General features: G+C 46.4%; 1 long non-coding RNA gene across 1 annotated transcript in view; it reads right to left on the bottom strand.

Annotated features, from left to right (window-relative positions):
* The window catches only part of LOC118644178, a 46,478-nt gene that overhangs the window by 3,294 nt on the left and 21,179 nt on the right, over positions 1-22,005 (bottom strand). Inside the window, exon 2 of the long non-coding RNA XR_004964387.1 lies at positions 13,641-13,710. This is a non-coding gene — a long non-coding RNA (uncharacterized LOC118644178). The remainder of the gene's footprint in view (positions 1-13,640; positions 13,711-22,005) is intronic.

The following is a 22,005-nucleotide window of genomic DNA, read 5'->3' as shown; positions in this document are numbered from 1 at the left end:
GCGATCGTGCGATGACTCGCACGATAGTGAGAACTCTCGGTGGAAGAAAGAAGAACGGAGCGAAGCAGCTAGGCTCTCCGTGAGGAGGAGGATAGAGAGCGCTTTCATTTGGCGTGCATGCACGCGCGAATACGTGGAAGGGAGAAAGAGTCAGATGAAGAGAAAGAGCGAGAGAGAGAGAGAGAGAGAGGGGGGGGGAGAGAGGAAGGTGATCATCACTGTGCTCTCGTGGAATGCGAGCATCAGGAGAAGAGATAGGAGATTACGTCAGGCTCCGGCTCCATTTAAATGCCCGGCATTGCTGAAATTGGTCCGCGGTGACCCCTGACTTTGGGACTCGTCGTCTCGTTTCTTTGTCCGGCCGGTTCATCCCCTCGCGCGAGTATATCCCTCGGCACTGAGGTACGGTCACGGACGACGGTGACGGAGGAGATGGAGGGAGAAAAAGATCTCGGAGGGAGAGACCGGGAGAGACCGAGGAGAGAAGGAGAAGAGATCCAACGCCGTTGGCGTTATCGTCGGTTAATCTCAAGTCGGGGGGGACACGCGAAGCCGACTGACGTCTCTCCGAAAACGAGAGAAATGTACCAATCAACAAGACTTTCGCGAGAGAAGTCTCTCCTCCCCCCCCCTACCTTTTTTGTAAAATTTTATTTCCTCCTTGAACGACTCCAGATCTCTCGACGTCGACCAACGCGGCGGCGGACGTTGTCGCGCAACTTTCGGTAGGGGCATTAATCATGCAAGTCGGGAACTTACTTGCGTATGATTCGGTTGGGCAAACAACGCACCGGCTCCCGAGGCTGAATACGCTGATGTGCCGTCGCGTTAGGATTAATATTCTTTTGCCGTGCATGCGCGCGCGCGGAGAGCCGCACGTTTGTTATTCCCCGGCTGCCCTCACTAAAATCCACGCCGGCTATAATATTCCGTGTGTAAACCTTACACCCGCGCGCATACCGCCTCTCTATACCCGGTGCACATGCACCTCATCCGCGCCGACCGACCGTTATTTTCCGTTTAGATATGCGGCTCGGAATAGATAAACAGACGAACCCGCCAGAATAGCGGAAGACGCGGCGTTATTTTAATTTCCAACCGCTTCCGCCGGCAGAAGCGGCTCAGCTCGGGCTCGCGATGGTGTTTGCCGAGACAACACCAGCGTGTACAAGAAGGGGGTTTCCCTTCTAATGACAGCGCCACGGACGGGGGTTTGCAGTTTGACCTCTTTCCGGTGCGCGCTAATGATTTTAATTCGCGATTCTCCCACACAAGGGGATTATCGAAATCACGTTTCTTCATCGATCAGAGAACGCCGATTTTCATCCGCCGATTAATTTCCGATGGAACCGCGCGGCCTTTCAGGCAACTCTCCCTGCAGTATTTCGCGCACAGACACAGTTCAATCTCGGTCGTCGAGAAGAAAAATCGCCGTCCATCAAGGACATACGGATCCGATAAAAGTGTCGCTCAAAGGACGTACTCCGGAAATTCTTTGAGAGTCGCTGCCTCAGGAGTCTCTCCCCTTCGTCTCTCACGCTCGGCGAAATCGCTACTGAATTTCCCGAACGCGACTCTCGATCCTCCTTGTCTTTTTTTCAAATCGATCGAGTCTCTCCGCGAAGATAGGTAACTAACGAACGCAAGCGAGATGCAGATTTCACGTCTCATCCAGCACCACGAGGATGATCCACGAAACAGCAGTTCTCTCGCGAAATGCAGAACTTATTTCCGGTCCCGACGTAAAATATTATTCGTCAATCTTGCGGGTATTTCTTTTTAATACAGAAGAGAATAGCATGTTTAAAAAATTACTGAAAATTTCTGAAAATTATTGAATCTAAATTAATCGAAAACATTTTGAAGAGGGTATCGATCCCTCCCGTTGTTATTCGGGTTGCAATTCGCGATTCTCAAGCACGTACCTATAGGCATCTATATGGCACGTGCACCTATAGATTTTGCGTAACGCGGGTAGGACGGCCGAAAAGCGAAACGGTCGAAAAAACGCTTATGAGCGGGTTTGATGGAACATTTATCCTGGCCCATCCCCCCGCGCGCGGATGATCGATCGACCGTCGCTCGGGCGGCGCGAGTGATATTTTGCGAAATATTTTCGAGACACCATTTTCCGGTTCGCTGCGTTACATTTTACACGCGCGCGTGTAGCCGAATTTATATCGGTATATATTCGGCAAAACAATTGTTCCACGCGTGAACGAGATTATTTCTGCGCCGATTTAATTTTCAATACCGGCTTCATCAATACCCGAAGATTGCCTTTCGATTATTGTTGCCGTTCGCGTTATTTGCACATCTGCATGATATTACTCGGTTGCGATAACAAGACCCGCCGGAGCGTGTTAAAATAATATTCCGAAGGCACATAACATCACCTATTCAAACACGCGGAATAATTTTCTTAGGAGAAATTTATTATTCGGTTTATTGAAATATTCGAGACAATTTAACGAACTCGCGGTGTCTCGCGAGTTCACCGTTCTTCTGTGAGGCATCACGCCGGCAGTTTCGGGACATCCTGTATACAAAACGCGCTTAATGTGCATCGGAAATAGCTGTCCGTGGGTTATGTAACGGTATAATGATGCACGTTTCGCCGGCAAAACCGGGAGAGTTAAGCTACTCACGGCGCGTCCCGGGTTCGTTCATAAAAAGGAAGGAGGAAAGGAGAGACTGAAACTGAGACGGGCGCAAAAAAGGGCGTGCCGGCGTTTGACAGGAAGTTGACCCAGCGTCCGGTTCTAATGTATTTCCGGCCGGTTACGGCTATCAAATCGCACCGAGTTTGCGGTTTCGACGCTCTATTTCTTTTTATATCCCCTTTTCCCCCGTTATAATCGCCAATCCTCGGCTTTTCGACCGTGCTCGAATTAACGACGTGTAAAGACGTCGTTGAAAGCTTTATTATTGTCATTAACGTTCCTACGTTCCTTTCATTCGACCGGCAGGGGACGACGATGACGACGACGACGACGACGACGCACGGCGAGGCCATTCGTCGTTTACACGCGGAGAGGCAAATCGTGGATGGAATTACCCTGTATTTCTTTTTTTATTCAAAATAATTTGTGAGCGGCGGAGATCTTTCGTCATTAGCATTAAATTAAAAACGAGAACGAGCGAGAGCGATCGTTTTTCGTCGAAAGCGAACGAGGAAGCGCGCACGAGAGGTAACGGCCGCGTGGGAATTCGGGGAGGGGTGGGGGTGGAGGAGGAGGAGGAGGGAGGAAGGTGAATCTATGATCCACCTCTTGAAACGATAGGAAATTTACTGCCGTACCTGCAGGATCGATATATAAGCGCAAAACTGCTCGGGAGCTCGTAAATCCAAGTAAAACCGGTCACCGTACTTATACTCGCCGACTCGCTGCAAAGGCTCCGAGACGAAAGTAAGAAATCATACATACCGTATCGACGCGCGCGCGTCGCGCAACAAAATGAGGATAAAACTCCGCGATAAGGGATCCCTCCACCCCGAAATGCGTTACGGTCATGCTACAACCGTTTGCAATCTCGCGAGCTCGTGAAACAAAGGGGAGCGGGATTGCGGCGGTTAAAATCGACTGCGCTCGCGAAAAAAGGTCTGTTAACGAATCGATTGAAATGGAAATCGATTGAACAAGCACTCGCCGCTTGTTATTCCCCATTTCCTGTTCTCTCTCTCTCTCTCTCTCTCTCTCTCTCTCTCTCTCTCTCTCTCTCTCTCTCTCTCTCTCTTTTGTCTAATGCGATTCCTCCTTAACACAGGTAGTTTTGCGAGGCAGAAATCGCACTCTCGAAATCTGGAAAACGCAAGAGAGGGAGAAAAGGGGAGAGAGCGGAGGATGAGGGATAATTGTATTGTAATTGCATCCTTCGAGCTACGTGCGCCAACGAGGAGAAGGAGAGATACGAGAGAGAGAGAGAGAGAGAGAGAGAGAGAGAGAGAGAGAGAGAGAGAGAGAGAGAGAAAGAGAGAAGCGGAACCGCGGCCGGAGTCGAGCCGAGAGTCACGGTTGACCCGATTTTTTTTCTTCCTCCGCTCCAACGGCGTACGGCGCGTCGGGTTCCCGAACTGAAACTAATACCCCCACGATGGCGCGAGGTAAAGACGGCGTCAGGCGGAGGGCAACGTGGATCTAAAGTGATGAAGAAAGAAGAGAGGGAAACTGAGAAAGGCGGAGTAAGATAGAGAGTGAGTCTCCGCGAACTCTGAAGCGCCGGTGGACCTATCCACAGGGTGTCCTGCACGAGTAATTACCATCGCAATGGCGGGCTGCTCTTTACCGCCGAAATGATCTCCTATTTCCTCTCGCAAATGAATCCCCGTCGTAGCGGGGAATCCCCCCTCGAACATCTCGGAACCGATGCTTTCTTGATTAAAACACGGGGGAAAGCGACGGTTCTTTAATTAGGGCCGATCGAGATTGAGGAGGCTACCCCGTGAACTTCCGTGATTAGCTGACGAGTTAGCGATCTATTCTCTCGCCGCTACCAAGAATTCAATAATTAATATGTATGACGTGTTAGAAAGATCATTTATGAAACACACGTAATTTAATCGGCATGAATCGCGAGTACGCTTCGACGAGACAACGATCGTAATTGCATCGCGCGAGAGCGCGTCGTAACTTTTTTTAATTCCCCGAGTACGGGGGTCCTCTCTCCCCACCCCCCCTCCCCCCTCGTTCCCTATTGTCGCGTCGCGCTCCGAGAATTCCTACAAAGAAAGGGATTAGCGCGATTCCGCTGGCACACACGACGTTACTAACGACGCCGCGCGTTTCGCTTCGCACATGGGTGCCAGCCACGGGGTCTTTGTAATCCGCGACGAGACAAGCGCCGATCGATAAGCGTGTTATATGCATTAGGAGGCCGGCCCCGTCGCCGCCGCCGCCGGTGCAGCGAAGGAAAGTGTTCCGCTCGACGACGGAAACGTCGAGGGAAAAGCGACGAGGAAGACAAAGAGTCCGCGAGCGTGTCCGCTGTTTTCGCGCGGGGACACGATATTATCACTCCACGTTTCGTCACGCGACATCGCGAGGCGATCTCGGGGAGGGGAAGGGGGAAAGGAGAGGAAGAATAATTCATCTTGCTTTACCATCTCCACCCTTTTTCCACAATTTTCTTTTCTTTCGTCTTACATGTTTTTGCACAGAATCAATGATTCCGAGTCGATCAGATAATCCACGAGCAAAAATATCCGAACGAAGTTTGAGGAATAAGTAATATATACACTGAGAAGAGGGTATCCGATATTTGAGACTGTAACCGAACGTTAAAAAAACAAACAAAAAAAAGTTGCCATTACTATAATTTAAATATGCATAGTTGGTACCAAAAATAACTGTAATTTATAATCAACTTCGATGTATATTGAAAATATGATACTTGCAATGTTTTTTTGCCTGTGTAACACATCGAGTGCTATTACTAAAATAACAGTACTGAAAAATGTAAAAATGGAGTTTTTAATTATTTCAACATTCGATTACAATCACAAATACTTTGCCCTCGGTGTGGGAAGCGCGGGGGGAAGTAGAAGAGGGGGGAAAAAAATTCGCCGTCATCGTATTAGCGTCATTATTTATACGCTGCGCGAGCGGATTCACCTGGCCGGCGATAATGTATGTATATCGGCGCTTTTGTCTCTTGTTCCGTGCGCCTTCGGCTGTCCCCATACGGAGCCGCGATCGATCGATCGTAGCGCGGAGAGGAAACGAATAAGAAAAACGGCGCATCCGGCCGTCCGGACAACGCTAAAGTCCGACGACGCCATTTCAGCGTCGCGAAATAGATCACCCGGCTTATCCGGCTTTATAGCCGGCGCGGAGTCGTGGAAGCTTTTTCGCGCACGTACCGCGAGTTATTTCAACATAATCGCTTCACGAACTGCTGGATAGAGATAGAGATATATAGAGATAGAGAGAAAGGGAGTGTGCGTGCGTGTGTGTGTGTGTGTGTGTGTGTGTTTTAGAGAGAGACCGGGAGGACTAAGAATCCGCTTCGGAAAAATATGATTTGCTTGATTCATGTGCGTTCCTCTCCCGTAGAAATAAGACGACGACCCAGATTCCGCGAAATCGCCTTGCCCGCTCGTGACTTCGCCAATTTTCTTCGGAGGAAACATTGATCCCACCGCGCGGCGACATATACATACGTATCTTGCGTTTGATGTGGCAATTAGCGAAACAGACGGGTTGCGATGTAGGACGCGGGAGCGAGCTGACGCAACGCGTCGCATATGGAACGCCGATATTAAAAAAAAAAAGAATTCTTTTTTTACGGGAAGATCTCTCGCACTGTTAGCTACTCCGGTGAGAATAGACGGTCCTCGTATAGAATTTGGGACGCGTAATCTCTTCTCGTCGCGATGCTCTCCTGGCGGCGGCGGCGGCGGCGGCGTGCTCGAGGGCCGCTGAAGGGGACTGTAGATTTCATTGTGTGTATGACGTAATCGCGCGTTCCTTTGATGCGACACGACGTTAGAGAGAGCTTCGTCGTCTCTCGGTGTTTCATACCAAAACGCGCAATCGCGCGGCGGAATGGCGTCTTCGTGTAAACCTTCTCTCCCGACGACGAGGACGACGACGATGCGCCGCTGGCACCTAACAGCCGCGTTGCATCTCTCCAAACACTGTGCCACTTTGTTGCAACACGTCGCGCGCGGACTTACCCCGGTTTCCTACCGCGAAGCGAATTCCGCACACGCAGCGCAGCGAGCAGTCATACTACAAAATTAGACTGCCTTGTTGAATCATTCAACGCGAAATGCCGCCAAAGATGCCGAGATGTTTCTCTCTATTTTCCCAACGCGCAAACGAATTGAAAACACGCTCGAACAAATGTTGAAAGAGAAAAATTACCATAAAGCTAATTGTTATGAAATAAACGACTACGTAAAGAACACAAATTTTTTTTTTCTCCTCGACGCGAGGAAAAAGCTATCCGAGCGAAACACCTTTCGCGAATAACTGATAACAAATTGGTTCGATAAAAAATGCAACGATAAAATAAAAGAATTAGAAAATAAAAAAGCCACAAGCTTAATCCAATTTCGTTCTCTCTTTGAATATTCAGTCCCCCGTTTTTTTTTTTATCGTCCTAGTCATACGTGAAAAATGTTATCCTCGAGAGAGGCCAGACTGCGGCAGACTGCATCGCTTGCATCACCGTCGTTAGGCCGGCTCTGATAAGTCTCATTTGCCGCGCGGGACGTTGCGTCATCGCCGTCGTTATACGCAATATTTTTATCGCCTCCGAGGCCCATTCCGCGTCCGGCGAATTCCGAGCTCTCTATCCCGAGAGCTCGTTATTGTTTTTCTTCGTCGTTGTAGTTTCAAACGCGCGCGGACCCGTAGATTTTTATACGAGGGATTTCGTAACGCGCGCGGCGCGTAACGGCCCTGACGCAATATCGTGTCGCGCGGGAGGGAGGGAGGGGCGAGGCGTTAAAGAAAAAATCACACGCACGAGTCTCGCGCGCGCGCGCGCGAGCGCGTTCCGAAGCTCTCTAGTCGCGACGCGCGGAGCGGAGGCAGCAACTCGCGACAACGCCGTGACCACACGCCTCACGCACGTGTGGTTGTATAAATAAGCTTTGTGACGTCACCCCGCGCGCGCGGAGAACAGCGCTCACGAATTCCTCCCCGGTCTACCCCGTACCTTCCCGTTTCGCTCGCCCGCTCCGCTCTCCCGAGCTCTCCTCTCTCTCCCTCTCCCTCGCGCTCCCCGAGTCCCGCGCGCCGCTCAATTGCGTCGTTCGCTCCGGATTCCCCGGGCTCGAAAAAATGCGACGGAGAGTACGTGAGAAAACGCGGCGGGAGGTTTGCGTTGGCCGAAATTCAATGAGACGTAAGAGCTGGGAGAATAAATCGCGGGATCGACTAGCTCCAAGTGAGTTCTCTCTACTGATATCGAAGAGAGAAAACCACGCCGAGGGAAAGGTCTGATGATGGGCCAACATATTTTGTCAGACATACAATTTAATAAATATTGCCCGACGTAATAGTAATCAACCGTTTGGTATACAAAAATAAAAATTGCTAAATATTTAGAAAAGTATAATTGACACTTTGGTTTGATTGTATTAACTGAACATTTGATTGAATTCATCAAAGCTTTAGGAATCGCCGTCCAGATTTAATTATTATTACCGAGTATTTTTTCACTGTGCGTGAAATTGCGAAAACCCGCGAAGGTAATTTATTTCAATAAATTTTTTCTAGATTTTCCTAATTGTATGTTAATATATATGTAATGATTTAAATTACAGCTCAATTATCGAAACGTTTAATGTTAGCGATTTAATGAGACACGACTAGTAATAACCGCTTATCAAGTGATTCATTAAGGAAAGATCGCGATAACATTCACGTTGGAAAGAATGGTTTATTTGTTCCGCGACATCCTGTAGAGCCCGTTCTCGCACCGATGCCGCTCATATTGGAGCGGCGCAGTAGATAATCGGTCGGAATAGAGTCTTACGTAACGAGAAAACAGATGGTTCGATGTGGAACGCGGACCATCTTCGTTCTCGCGAAGAAAATGCGACGGGAGACGACGCGCGAGGGGGAGAGAGCGCGAGTTTGCCCGTGAGATTAAAATATGGGCAGCGCGCTATATGCGGTCACGGCAGTAAACTCATACGTAAATAACTGTAACGAGAAGCCCTGCATCCGTTACTGCAAATAAGCTTTACAGCCATCCCGCACAATCCGAGCAATTCTGACGATTAACACTTGGCATCAAACTCGACGGCGATCGCGCGACGTCGCGTTCGGAATTTCCAGCTATCCGTAGGTTCGCGGAATAGATGACGGAACCGGCGGCTGTTCGGCCAGAATATTTCTAGAATTCTACGCTATAAATTTCTTTTAATCGTCTCTAAAAGATAAATATAACGCGGGATAAGAGATTTTTGTAGCGCACTTGTTTGGTTCTTGGTTGGAGAGAAGTCAGTAAAATAATTCAAGGAGGTTTTCCAACCTCCCATATAATAAAAAGCTTGGTCAAATTTTGATAGTAAGTTAATTAATGACTAATATATATGACATTTTTTATTTTTTCAAATTTTGTGAAAAAAATAATAGAATTTTTTTAAATAAATTTTTTTTTAATAACATTGAGAGAATCTTAGGAGGAGAAAAGAATTTAAAGAACATTTTAAAACTGAAAAATGAATTTCTCTATACCATTTTCGTATAAGAGAATATGAATATTCATGAATTATACAATTCTCTTTAAATAGAACGTCATATCAGCAAAATCTTTATTATCAACAATTATTTTACCATTTTTTCTGCATTAATATTTATAAATATTACAAAGAAGTTTTTTAAATAACAAATTATCGCTTTCATATTGTTCAAATTTTGCTGAATTTTATTACTTTGAAAATGGAAATACCAAAAGCTCCTGTGCTAAAAGACATGTAAAAATAAAGTCACGCGTAACTGTTTTCAACTTTTTAAATTGAAAAATCTTTGTAAATGCTAACTTTAAAAAACCTACATATATATACACATATATATATAAAATAAAAATGATGAATTTAATTTGAATAATCAAATCAAATAACACTTTTGATACTCGATTTATATAGAATTCATTTGAGGAACAATAAATTTCCGTTAGTTACATTGTTTTTATTACAACGGTAAACGGTCGCAGTCAATTAAAGGGAGCTCTCGAAATCTCTTTCCGGGGACGATATCTTCACGACATAATGAGACGTATCCGCGTTATATTCTGCGCGCGCGCGCGCGCGTGGGCTTAGTCGAAACCGTTCCGCGCAATTATCCACGCAATTTATTCGCGACGGCACTTCGCGTCGCTTAACATAAGAATATCGGGAGCGAGAGCGTGCAAACTTGCCCCGAGAAAAACGAGCGGCTATGAAAAGTTTAAGCGAACGGTGAGGGAGAGGCGTACGGACGAGGGGGTGGGTCGGCACCGCCACGGCAAATCTGCGATAAGTATGCGCAAAATGTATGAAAGAGATTTCGCGCATGGGGCGACGAAAATCGCTTACGGTGGATCGACTGAAATTCGAGGGAGCGCGATCTACATGGAGAAAATTTTATAGTAAAAATTACTATGTGTGAATGGTATAGCTGCGGACCATAAGAAAAAGTTTCCGAGAATTATACCATAAGTAGTGTAAATATGACCTATAATTTTAGGAAAAATATAGTAAAAATTGTTACAAATTCTTAGTCTTAGCTTATTATTTACCGCAGCAATGTTTACTATAAAATTTTCTCCGTGTAAGCATCGCTGGCGCAACACTCGTGTAGAATTTTTCAAATCTTGCGCGTTGCGCAAATCAATAAACCCTTTCCATCGATTCATATTAATCCACGTATAAATATTGCAACGCTTGTCACATGCATGGAACGTTGGGCAAACCCGAGATATTTCTAAAACCAAAATAGAAGCTAAGCTCTTGTGCGCTACTAAAAATCATGTTATTTTGATAACTCGATAGCAGTTATGTCTATTCGCTATTAATCTAAGATATATATTTGACAGTGAAAAATGTCTAGAGATATTTCTCTTTCACCATCATTCTCTTAATCTTCGAAACATTTTTATAGGTTGAATGTTTTTTTTTGTTTCTACATCACGATTTGCAGTCGTCCTACATTTCGTTCCAGACCTGTTAAGAAGACGTACAGCTAGCCGGGAGTTGGATTGGCGCGCGAGGGAGAGGAAAGCGAAACAACGCCCGGCGTTTAGAGCGTTAGAGACGATGGAGGCTGTAAATGACCGAGAAAGGCAGGCGTGTACATCTCTCTCGCGAGACGAGCGACTCTCGTCGCGACATAATATGAAGGGACTCGAAAACCGACGATGAGAGGGACGATGATAGTTAAAGAACCGGACAAACGAGAAGGAGAAGGAGGAGGAGGAGGTGCAAAACCATACAAAATGTGACATTACCGGGGACAAGCGATCATTAAGGCCACCCTGTGGCTAAACAAAGGGATCATTGAGAGACTTAAGCGGGACTGCAGGCAGTTTGAAAACTAGTCCGCGCAGTCGCTCGAACAAGCGAATTGTACATCGCCACTTTCGCAGATTTTCCCTCCTTCTCTCGTTCCTCTCTTTTACTCGTCCTCTCCGCCTTCCCCTCCCCCCCCCCCCGAGCTCGCGCTCGCGTACTCTCGTTCGCCTTTGCACTTCTCCGCATCGGTGCACTTCGACCTTTGGACAATGGGAACATCTCCCACGGGTGCCGTGCGGGTTTCCATTTTGATTTCGAGGTTGAATTGATCGCCCGTTCCGAGTCTTAACAGAGTTCAAGCGCTATTTCCCGATGAACGTTGAATTTTCGCCCCGAGAAGAAACGCGGCACTATTTTCCTGTTACCACCCTCCATTCCAGAAAAGTAATGGACTCTCGGAGTATACAACGCATTTAATTATGTATCCGCGCTATGTAAGTCGAGATTGGGAATCAGATAAGTTGGACACTAATCTTTCGGGCTGCGTTTGATGTAAAGCTTTTCAAGGGGCTTTTCGATTAATCGAGATCCCGAGCGTTTACGGTACTGTAGGGGGGAAAAAAAACCTAAATTACGATAACATAATCCCCGCCGTAATCACAATAAAGATTAACTCACTCACGTGAACGTTGGTTCGCGCGCGGCGGTAGCTTAGATTTTCACGTATTATCCGGCGCGCTCCGCTATCAAGTTCAATTATATCGGCTGCATACCGATTGGCCCGATATTATCGATCCCCCATACACCGGAAGAGACGGAGGCATCATTCGAAATCCGGTGTAACGGCGTATGCACATCTCCCCCCCTATCCCTCTCTCTTCCTTCCTCCCGGGGGGGGGGGGGGGTAATCTCATTTCTTACCGACAACGCGACGAGATCGGCGACGGCCGAACGTTGTTAGCGTATCGTCATTGAAATCCGATTACATGCTCCACCGCCGTTCTCGTGCGGACAAAAAGCGTCGCGGGGCGAAGGGGGGGAGGGAGGAAGGGGAAGAGCGAGAGCCGGAGACGAAGAGTAGGATGTCCACCGCGGGCGCGTAATTTTCTCCCTTTCCTCCCTTTCTTTTTGCGCGGAACTTTTTCCTTTTTACACGAGCCCGATCGCACGGTTGCAATCCCGGGGGAATTTATTTTCTCGCCGATCGGCGCCGGGTACAAGGGTGCGCCGCTTTCGTGGTGAATTTACGAGGGGACCGACCGACCGTACGCGGGCGGTCTCGGCCCAATCCGGCCGCGGATGCGCGCGACCTGTCGTTATTTCCCTTTTTGCCGACCCCCGGCTTGACGCCGGTATCGAAATCAGAATTTTATTACGAGCGTACGCATACGTGTGTGCATGTGCGCGAAGGCTCTCTGGTGCAGGTTCGAAACCGCGCGAATCACCGAGAGCGAGGAGACACTAGGGTGAACGGTCAGAAGTCTCGCGCCACGCGAATTATTAAAGGTCCGCGTGGAAAAGAGATCATCCGATTATGAGTTTGGAAGAAAAAGGTAGGGGGGACGGGGGAAATCGAAAAGTATTAAAAGTTCGCGCGTTAAAAGAGACGAATAACCGGACGAGCGTGAAAATTTGATCTCTCCCGCCGATTTATTGTCGCCGGTACTAACGGAAAGGTCCACAAATTGGAAGCCCATCGGGGAAGTCCCGCGGGAGGATCGCGAAACGCTGTAATCGTAACCGCACACACATTTCGCTTTATCGAATATAGATTTTTGCGTTATTTGCGCATTCGTTCGTGCGGTCGGGTGTCTCATGGCGGCCGTAACCGAATTTACATAGGGTGGCCGCGGCGCGCGCGCGGAACAGTTATATCGGCTAAATAAACTGGAAAATGGTCCCGGCCCGCGGAAAATGAACTTTGGGAAATTGCCGCGGTAGAGCCGGGCTTAATTGAATATATCGAGTTAATTAAGTATCTGCATTCTCATCAATATTAATATCATTTATATTAATCAGGTAGCAATAATGGGTAACGTGGGACGTCGCGCGCAGGCGTTTTACCGTTGTAGAAATGATTACTCAAGTTGCGACGACAATTAATTGCGCTCGCGGCGAATCGAACGCCGCGAATGTATTAGATAAATTGCGCCGTCCGCAATCGCATTTCACTCGCGCGGATGCGGATTACTATTATTGATACAAATCAGTTTAATCAAGAGCGGACACCCTTATCTATCGGTGCAATTTGATTTTCGTGAATTTCAACATTCTAGTTAGATTATAATTATTAATAGCATAGTAAAGCATGGTAATAGCATAATCAACTGAAATCATAACTGAAATTAAGGTGTTTCACAAGAAAGCAAACAGCAACAGAAAGTTAAATTTTCGGGAAACAAGAAACTTCTCATCGGACACATTTTACATTTACTTTTCTTATAACGTTAATTATGATAAAAGATAAAAAGAAAAATACAATTTAAAGAAACAATTTTTTTTCATGTTAAATTCATATTTCCTTCATATTTTTGATCGAGTGTTGTTGGAATGAAATTGTTCATGATGCGATATATACTAATGACAAAGAACGATTTGGCGCCAGATTTTTGTAAAAACCTGTACCTGTTCGGTTTTTTGTGAAAGACCCTTCACCTTATTGATAGCGCGTATATCATCTCGCATTCCTTACTTTTTCTACGCGTGCCTGATGGGGGATTGCCATACATTCTCTTCTCTCAAGTCGCTCGTATCTGGAACATCTGGAACAGAAAGAAAATAATTCATTAATTACCGAATAAAAAATCAATCATGCGATGTTCGTTCTCCGATCGCGCGAAGGTAAACTGGGACTCATTTCCAACGAGTCTCACGTATTAGGGGCAGTTATAAAATCGTTAAGAGTGATTACTTCTTTAATAAACATTATAAATCACTAAAAGGAAACTACCATTAATTATCATTAAAAAGTGCTGGCGGTGTCACGACTGTTCTGATTGACCCTATTAAATATTAGACCCCCGCGGCGCCGGGATCTGTGTCAAGTTTCTCATCCGTCGCGGGGAGACGCGGGCACAGCGGCATTCCGACGAGTCATCATCGTAACATCGTCGGGCGCTGCATTCGGAAAAGAATACCTCTCCACCCCCTCGAGTACAAAGGCGCTCGCGCGCGAGCGCACGTGCGTACACGCACACGCAACGCATTCACGAGCGCTTGCAGTGTTCCCTGCTCGACGGAGAGAATCGACAATTTGACGGATCGATGACCGTTCAACATGCCGGCGGACTTGATCGTCTCCCCTCCCCCCCCTCTCTCTCTCTCTCTCTCCTCTTTCGTCTCTCTCACCCTCACCCTCCTGCCTCGCTCTATGTATGTACATTCCCGCGGGATTGCGCGGAGGCGTGAAGGCACCGCCATTATTTATGAGTACCGTAAATCACGATCGATCGATCTGTCAGATCGATCGCGCGCGTTCACGCTCGCTCGCTCGCTCGCGCGCGCGCCCGTCAAACGCGCTCCAACATCGGTCTCGCCGTCGAGGAAACACTTTGACGAGAGATGCCCGCGCATGATGCAACTATCACGGCTATCACCGTGACGCTAGTGGAATTATACCGGGCAAACACAATATCGCGCGTGCGACATATCCGCGTACGTACGTACGTACATGTGTGCCGAGCGTAGATATATGCAGCATCGGATGTACCTACGTCTCCGCGCGACACCGCCGAGATGTGTTATTTTTCGTCGAACGCATCACTGTCGCTCGTTATTTATCACAGTTTATTATCCTCCATACCGAGAATCCGGGAGGTAGAAGCACGCGGCAGAAAACACGCGCAAGACCTTCGAGATCGTCGTTGACGCAGAATTACGACATAAAGAAGATAAACCATACCAAATATAGCCCACCATTATTAGGAAAAAAAAAATTAATAAAATTCCGGAAAGGTAATATCTACAGCAAATTTTTAATTTCACGAATGACAAATATATTATTCCTTTCAAGAGTCATCACTTCGCGACTCGAGCCTCTATCTAACAAAAAATAATCTCACAGTTTTCTTCCCTCTTCATGTGCCGCCTGTTTATCGCATTTTCATCGTGTGCAATTTGCTTGACGTAATGTGGTTAAAATAGCGCGGCGCGAGGAGAGGGACAAAATTTCCTTTTTTAAAACCCGTCGGTTAATTTGCCAGCATGCTTGACTTATCTCGCCTACGTTCTGCCCGCTCATTACTCCCGTCTATTAAGGTGAATCTCCCTTAACACAGGACGGCTCGGATTCAGCTTGCGCGCAAGGCCGCGGACGATATAGAATTCCTGATTAATAGGTGTTCCAGCGGCGACGATTTACGATGATTATGACACCGATGACACCGCGCAGATACAGTTAATTGCTTAACAGGTGCCGTTTACACCGCTTAATACGCCTCCGGCGATCGGGCGCCTCTTACCGGATCAATAAGCGGCAATTAGCGATAATACGCGCGTTTCTTCACGATTAACGTCGTTGCGGCGAGATAATTGCGGGAGCGTTATAAGTGATATTGCGGCGATCGAAATTATATTTCAAGTTTTTCGAGAAGAATGAATCTTTTCGTGTCACTCGCGGGCACGAAGGTATGAAAAGAAGCTTTCCTGCGCTGCAATTTGCAAGGGGTAACGATCATTATAACACTTAAAGCTCTCGTGAATAATGGTAGACGTGCTTAGTCACGTTTTTCTCGCAAATTAAGATAATGCGAGTTTTATATATCACTGAGAATTTTATATGTGCACACGGTGGCATTAATACCACTTTACGTCGCATTTAATTGCCGAAAAAGACTGGTTCCCACAGCATTTCACGCTACAATATTTTATAATAATTATCTTACATTGCGTCAGAGCGATTCGAAGGAAAAGTAATTTTTAATTACAAACCCTTTATGATAGAATTCATTTGTCCCGAGACGTACTGCTCGAGATATTTTTTTTTTTTTTTTTAATCTGTGGCGTCGTTAAGTGAAAATCTTTAGCTGGCAATGAACAGGTTCGAAATTTAGCGAGTAATATTGTTTTCGCATCGATCTACATCTGATGCTGCAGCCGCCGCGTGAGTCATCCGAGTAAGCGGGTAAACTTAGAATGATTACCGACAGATTTGCCCGATGTCACGATGAGTCTGAAGGAATTTTATCCATGGAATCTGACCCAGATTCGCCCCTCGAAAGCTACAGATTATGGAAATCGTGTTCTAACAAGCTTGTTAGCTCCGGCGGAAGGGGGAGGGGAAGCGGAATGCACCGACGATCAATTCGTTGCACGTAGCAAATCGCGAACGAGGCAACGGAAGATTTAATGAACGTAGAGCGCAACGAAATAAACCGATACGTTGCAAACAAGAGCAGCAGGAAAGAAAATTTAGTAACAAAAAGCGCACGAGAGATGCAACAGCTTAAAACAGCTTACTCTTCCCCGCATCAACTCTCTCCCGTTGAGAAATCCGCAGCGACAGAAAATGAGTAAAATTGACGAGATATTTCAGCTAAAAATACTACCCTGAAATGTCTCTCCTGCAAATATTCGTTATATATCAAGATAAAAAGGACGAAGGATATTAAGCACACCTGTACGATTCTCGAACGATCCTTCCACGGGGAAACCGTATTTCTCGTTTGAGAGAATTCGGGGTCCTTCCGGTGGCGCGCGCCACGGTGTGCGTGTTCCAACGGTCCCATTACTTAATGCCGCCCGCACCTGCCTGCGAACAGGTGATAGGGCCCCGTCGTGTTCGGGGCACGTGCCCCGTCGCTGCGGAAACGGCGTGTCGTTCCGAGCACAGTCGCGTGTATCGCGATACACAATCGTGTAAAAAAGGCAAAAGGATCGAACGGCTTTACAGCGGCTGCAGTTCGGTCCGAAAAGGCTTTAAATACCTTTAAACTACGACGTCATACGCCACTCGCTTCCGGATAAAATGAGGACATCGTGTAATATGGTAAATTAGGGTATGATGGCCAATGGCTATAATTTCTCCAATAATTGCTAAATAATCTGTTCTTGTAATTATTTTCAAGGATAATAGATATTAGATTTAGTATATTATTCGAAATTACAATATTGTGGATATTATATCACGTTTTCACTTAACTGTCTGTAAAGTTTTTCATGTGTTCATTAAAAATTGTCACAACGTTGAATAAATTACAGTCGAGCTGTTACAATTAACATTATATATGTAAATTGTAATGTGTAATTATATATCTTATTTCCTTTTCTATTTTTTTGAACAAATATTCTGACTATCTTTCTCTCGCAGTTTGGGTAAGATGGCTCATGACTTTTTTCGGGGTGTTTATGTATATGTATATATTTTATAAAAAAGAGACGAGAATTAAGTTAAGATAAGCGCAACTAATATTTTAAATTTGATGTATCAGATATTTTTTTAGTACTGACCATTGGTATATTAGTTCACTGAAGTTTAAAGCCTGTAACACTATCGACAATCAAGGAGAAAATATTTGATAAAAATTGTATATTGTCAAAATATTGAAACAAACATTGGTCATCTTTTACTTTTAGGGAAAATCGTATAAAAACTCATTAGTTAAAATAAATGCTTAAATTTATGAACATTTATTATTAAAAATGTTCAAAAATAAAATTACATATGTAATCATATGTGGTAATAAAACTGAATATGTAAAATTACAAGTTTTTCATTATTCAAAAAATATTAAGTACATAAAATATGTATGATCAATTGTCTTATAATACGATTTTCATGGCCAATGTTTGTTTCAATATTTTGACAATATAAAATTTTTATCAAATATTTTCTCCTTGATTGTCGATAGTGTTACAGGCTTTAAATTTCAGTGAACTATACCAAACGCTATTAAAAAATAACAAAAATAAACGTATGTTTCTCGCATTTCAAGAAACTATGGCCATTATATTATCCGAGTTTATCTTACAACGCAACGTACTGTTCCCCGCGATCGTATCGTTTGTACACGAACAACTTGTCGTATAAACAATTATCTACGTAGAGACAAATGCGACGCTCAACGAAGAAACTAAGAATTGATTATATAAAATAAATACGTTGGCGCAAGTGAAACTTATCCGTGCGGCATTCTGCTGCTCCTGGAAGCGCACGTTGAATTCGCATAAATTGACGTCGTCCCGAGGCGCCTAGATCCCATAAAATTAAGCTTCGACACACATACGCGCACTGTCAGCACCGACGCACGCCCGTACGTCTCGCCGCGACAACGCGTGCGATACTAACCAGTGTGTTTTTCCTCCTTGAATAACCAACTGAAATTACACGAGACGAGATCGCTGCGTCCTTGTATGCAACACCCACATTGCATTATGTTACAAACTCTCGCGTTACGAGAAACTTCCATCGCGTTACGTTGCGCGCTGTTATCCTGTTTTTTGATCGGCAATCTTGCACGGTATATTTTTACGAGGTTTTTAGTTGAGCGTGGAAAAAAAAATTGTATCGAATTTAAGATGCAAACGCGAGAGGTCGAGTATACGCGTGCCTATATCCGCGCGATCTACAAGCGGTCGCAGTCGTAAAATTATGCGCTGCGTAGAAAGAGAAAGAAAACAAGACATGCGTATGTGCCCGTCAAAGCTCGCCGTTGTAACTGATCGTTAAATAACGGCAGCGGCGTTAAATTGTCGGGCAAGTAACAACCATGCAAGTCAACCGAGCTCAGCTCGGTATTACGCGCGCTCTACAAGGACTATATCCGAATATATTTACGTAACTAATGCAGTCCATACACAATCGTAATAACGTCAGTCAAATATTTGCGCGAATGACATATCGCGCGTCGTCGGGTAATAAGCGACCTAAACGAACCGTTCACCGTCCCGTCTGCACAGACCATTTTGCGCGGAGCCTCGGAGATTACGAGATGACAAGATCCCCCCCCCGAAGCCGCAACGCGGTTTCGAGATGCAAGGCAAACCTCGGCTGCTGCGTTCTCCAGCCGGAGGAGAAGAGAGAGAGAGACAGAGAGAAAGGCAAATAAAGTAACGACAATCAAATTAATAGCGCAAATCTCACGCTTCACCGCTCCACTGGCTCACTCTCTGCGCGCCGGTGAATGTGTCTTTGCGACATATCAACAATGTATCCGGGCTGGATATAAATACGCATGAATCACGCGTTACGCAAACCCTCGCAGCTTCGGAAGGGCGTGCCCGGAAGGTATTGTTTGCCGTTTCTATCTCTCTGCGTCGCGGTTTTCCCCGAGCCCGCAGCTTTCGCAGGAAAGTACGTAGTCTTGTAGCGGCGGTTATCCCCTCCCCCCTCCCGCCCCGATATCCCGGGTAAGCTTCGCGTTACTTCACTTACTTCTGCCGCGCGGCTGCTCGTGTTTCCGACACGTAACTGTCACGGAGGATGTTTTTACACGGATCGAGAGGTACATTTCGAAACGAAATCGATTAGCGCGGAAAGAACAATTCCGAAAATACGTCGTTTCTCATTCGACATACCGGCCCAGCTAATCGGTTAATGTAACGATAAAGGCAAAAAAGATCATCCGGTAAAAAGCATGCTAATGTAGGGGGTGCAGCGGATAATGGGACAAGAAAATGTATCGCAGTCGAACTGTTAATTTTCCTTGAAATGAGAACGTAAAATTAGTAAGGTGAGGTGCTGCTGTTGCCCAGCAAATATATCCCATAAAGTCGACTTATAATCGGTATTGCAGAATCCCATTAAGTAACTGGCTTGTAATGGTCATCATTAATCAACGAATTCCCCATCCTACGATCGGAGGGGAGACGGCACGCTCGCATATTTTATATGCAATTGTTGTTACGGATTCATAGCTAGGTTGACTCCACTTCCAGTCCATAAATCGTAGTCCGAAAGGGTATAAGCCAATTTCAGTTCAGGGGGACAGATTCTAATTCTACTTTTACTTCCGCCTCCCCAATCTTGCCGGCGGCGTTAATTCCGGCTCCACCGACAGCGGGGGAGGGGGGGGGGAGGACGGATTCTAATTCAGGAAGTTACAGCGGGCGAGTTTTTCGCGGTCCCGGAGACCGTACAGCTTGTTAAGCAACAGCGAATTCTGCCACAAATTCTTGTCAGCAGTTTGCGAAACTTCAGCGAGACTCTTCCCGGGGGTTGTGTCGTTCGTGTATATCGCGGGGATCGCGGGTCCGTATTTCGCTGAAACGAGTCCCATATTTTCGCAAATCCCACTTCCGCCGAGCTTCTGTTATTAGCCATTTGTCTGAATATTCTCCTCTCGATAAGTAAACGGAACTAAAGCTAAGAGAAGGATATCACGGCACTGCGAGAGTTTATCGCTTCTTCGCTAAACTTTTATCTCCCGTGTCTGTCAAATTAATACATTAAGTCCTTCCTATGAATGGAAGGAGAGCACAAATTGAAGATACTCGCCTTCACGTAGAAATAGAGGCGGCGCGCTTTAATACAGTGCAGAATCTAGATGCAAAGCGCATCGTATTACATTTATCCATTAAACGGCGGTGCTCGTAAACAGGAGTGTACAAAGGATTAAGAACGCTCGCGCAGAGCTTCGTTGCAGGAGGAGGGAGAGGGGGAGCGGATAAGCGCTTAATAATAAAACTTATTAAATGATTTTAATTTTGAACCCAACCCAAAAAGTTTTCATCTCGCGCGGAAGTACGAAAAATAATTACGCTAATTGAAACGAAGGTACATCTTATGGATATTCATATTTACGTGCGCGAGCGTAAAACTCCCCCCCGCCCCTCGCCGAAAGTTCGAGATACAAAAGCATGCGCGCGGTCAAAAGCCTTCGCGACGAGGAAAAAAAGCCGAACGGCAATCTTTTCCTCCCCCTTAGATCTTTTCCGCTAACGCGGGCCCGGTTAGGTAATTGAAACGCATTTATTACGTCTCACTTACTCGCGTTACTGACAGCCGGGATTCACTGCAGTTTTTACCTCGGTGCCGAAGTCATTCATTTCGTCGTCGCACGGTCGAGTCGACCATTTCCGAGCACACAACGCGGCTTACGCCTCCTCTCTATCTCTCTTTTTCTCTCTCTCTCTCTCCCCTGTCTCCTTCTCGCCTTCGTTCCCTTCTCGAGCTCTCGAGACACGAAACTAGACCCAAGCAGCCGTGGTAAGAGGACAGGCAGTGACGCGCAATTGCGGGATGAAAGAAAGCGTTATCGCCAAGGGCGCCGAGTAACTGAATATCGGCCGATAGAGTTACATTCAGTATCCGATCTACCGCGAGCAACCGATAAAGCGCTCGGTTCGCGTCGCGCTTTCAAGGAAATCTTGTACTTTTCTTACGGAATACAAATCAGGCGTGAAAGACAAAGGCGGAAGAAACGTACCGTGCGCTCCAATCAGCGCACGGCGAGTGCCGCGAATTTTATTGATATCTCGGCATTTAATGCGCGACAATCACGTAAATTCGTTTTACGGTTCTGAGAACCTTAGTTTTCTCTCTCTCTCTCTTTTTTTTTACCTCGTTTTCAAACCAAACATGTAAAGCCGCGTTTATGAGCGCGTGAATCACGCGCGCGTCGACGACGCGACGTTACGTCGCGTTGCGCAACCCGTGATCGCGAGCGGGAGACGATCGTCGCACGCGTGTGACGGACGCGCACACGCGAGATACGGTATGTGCGCATATGTACACACACACGCACACGTTAACGTACGTATCAGCGTGTAGATATTACGCTTCCTCGCTCGACGCGCCGTTTGCTCCCTCATGTACCGTGCGCGACACGCATTCCGCGAGCGAATTCCGTTCGCTCGGCGTCGCCCAGTTTTTTCCCTCCTTTTGTGTGGCCTCCACGTTCGCCGTGAAATCCCCCGACGTCGGGGGCGCACCGGTGGCGTTCGTCAAGGACACGCTTATCCGAGTGCTTAAACGCCCCGCCTCGCGGCGCGAGCGATTTAACGAATTTCTTCCACCCGAACTTCGTTGACGAAAAAAAAAAAAAAAGGAGCGACAGAGAACAGAGAGAATATATGGGAGCGAGGGGAGCCCCGAGATAAATTGCGTACGGCGATGATAC

This window comes from Monomorium pharaonis, chromosome 8 (genome assembly GCF_013373865.1).
Source record: "Monomorium pharaonis isolate MP-MQ-018 chromosome 8, ASM1337386v2, whole genome shotgun sequence".
Taxonomy (NCBI): domain Eukaryota; kingdom Metazoa; phylum Arthropoda; class Insecta; order Hymenoptera; family Formicidae; genus Monomorium; species Monomorium pharaonis.
Note: the sequence above shows the minus strand (reverse complement) of the source record. Positions and strands in the feature narration are given on the sequence as shown.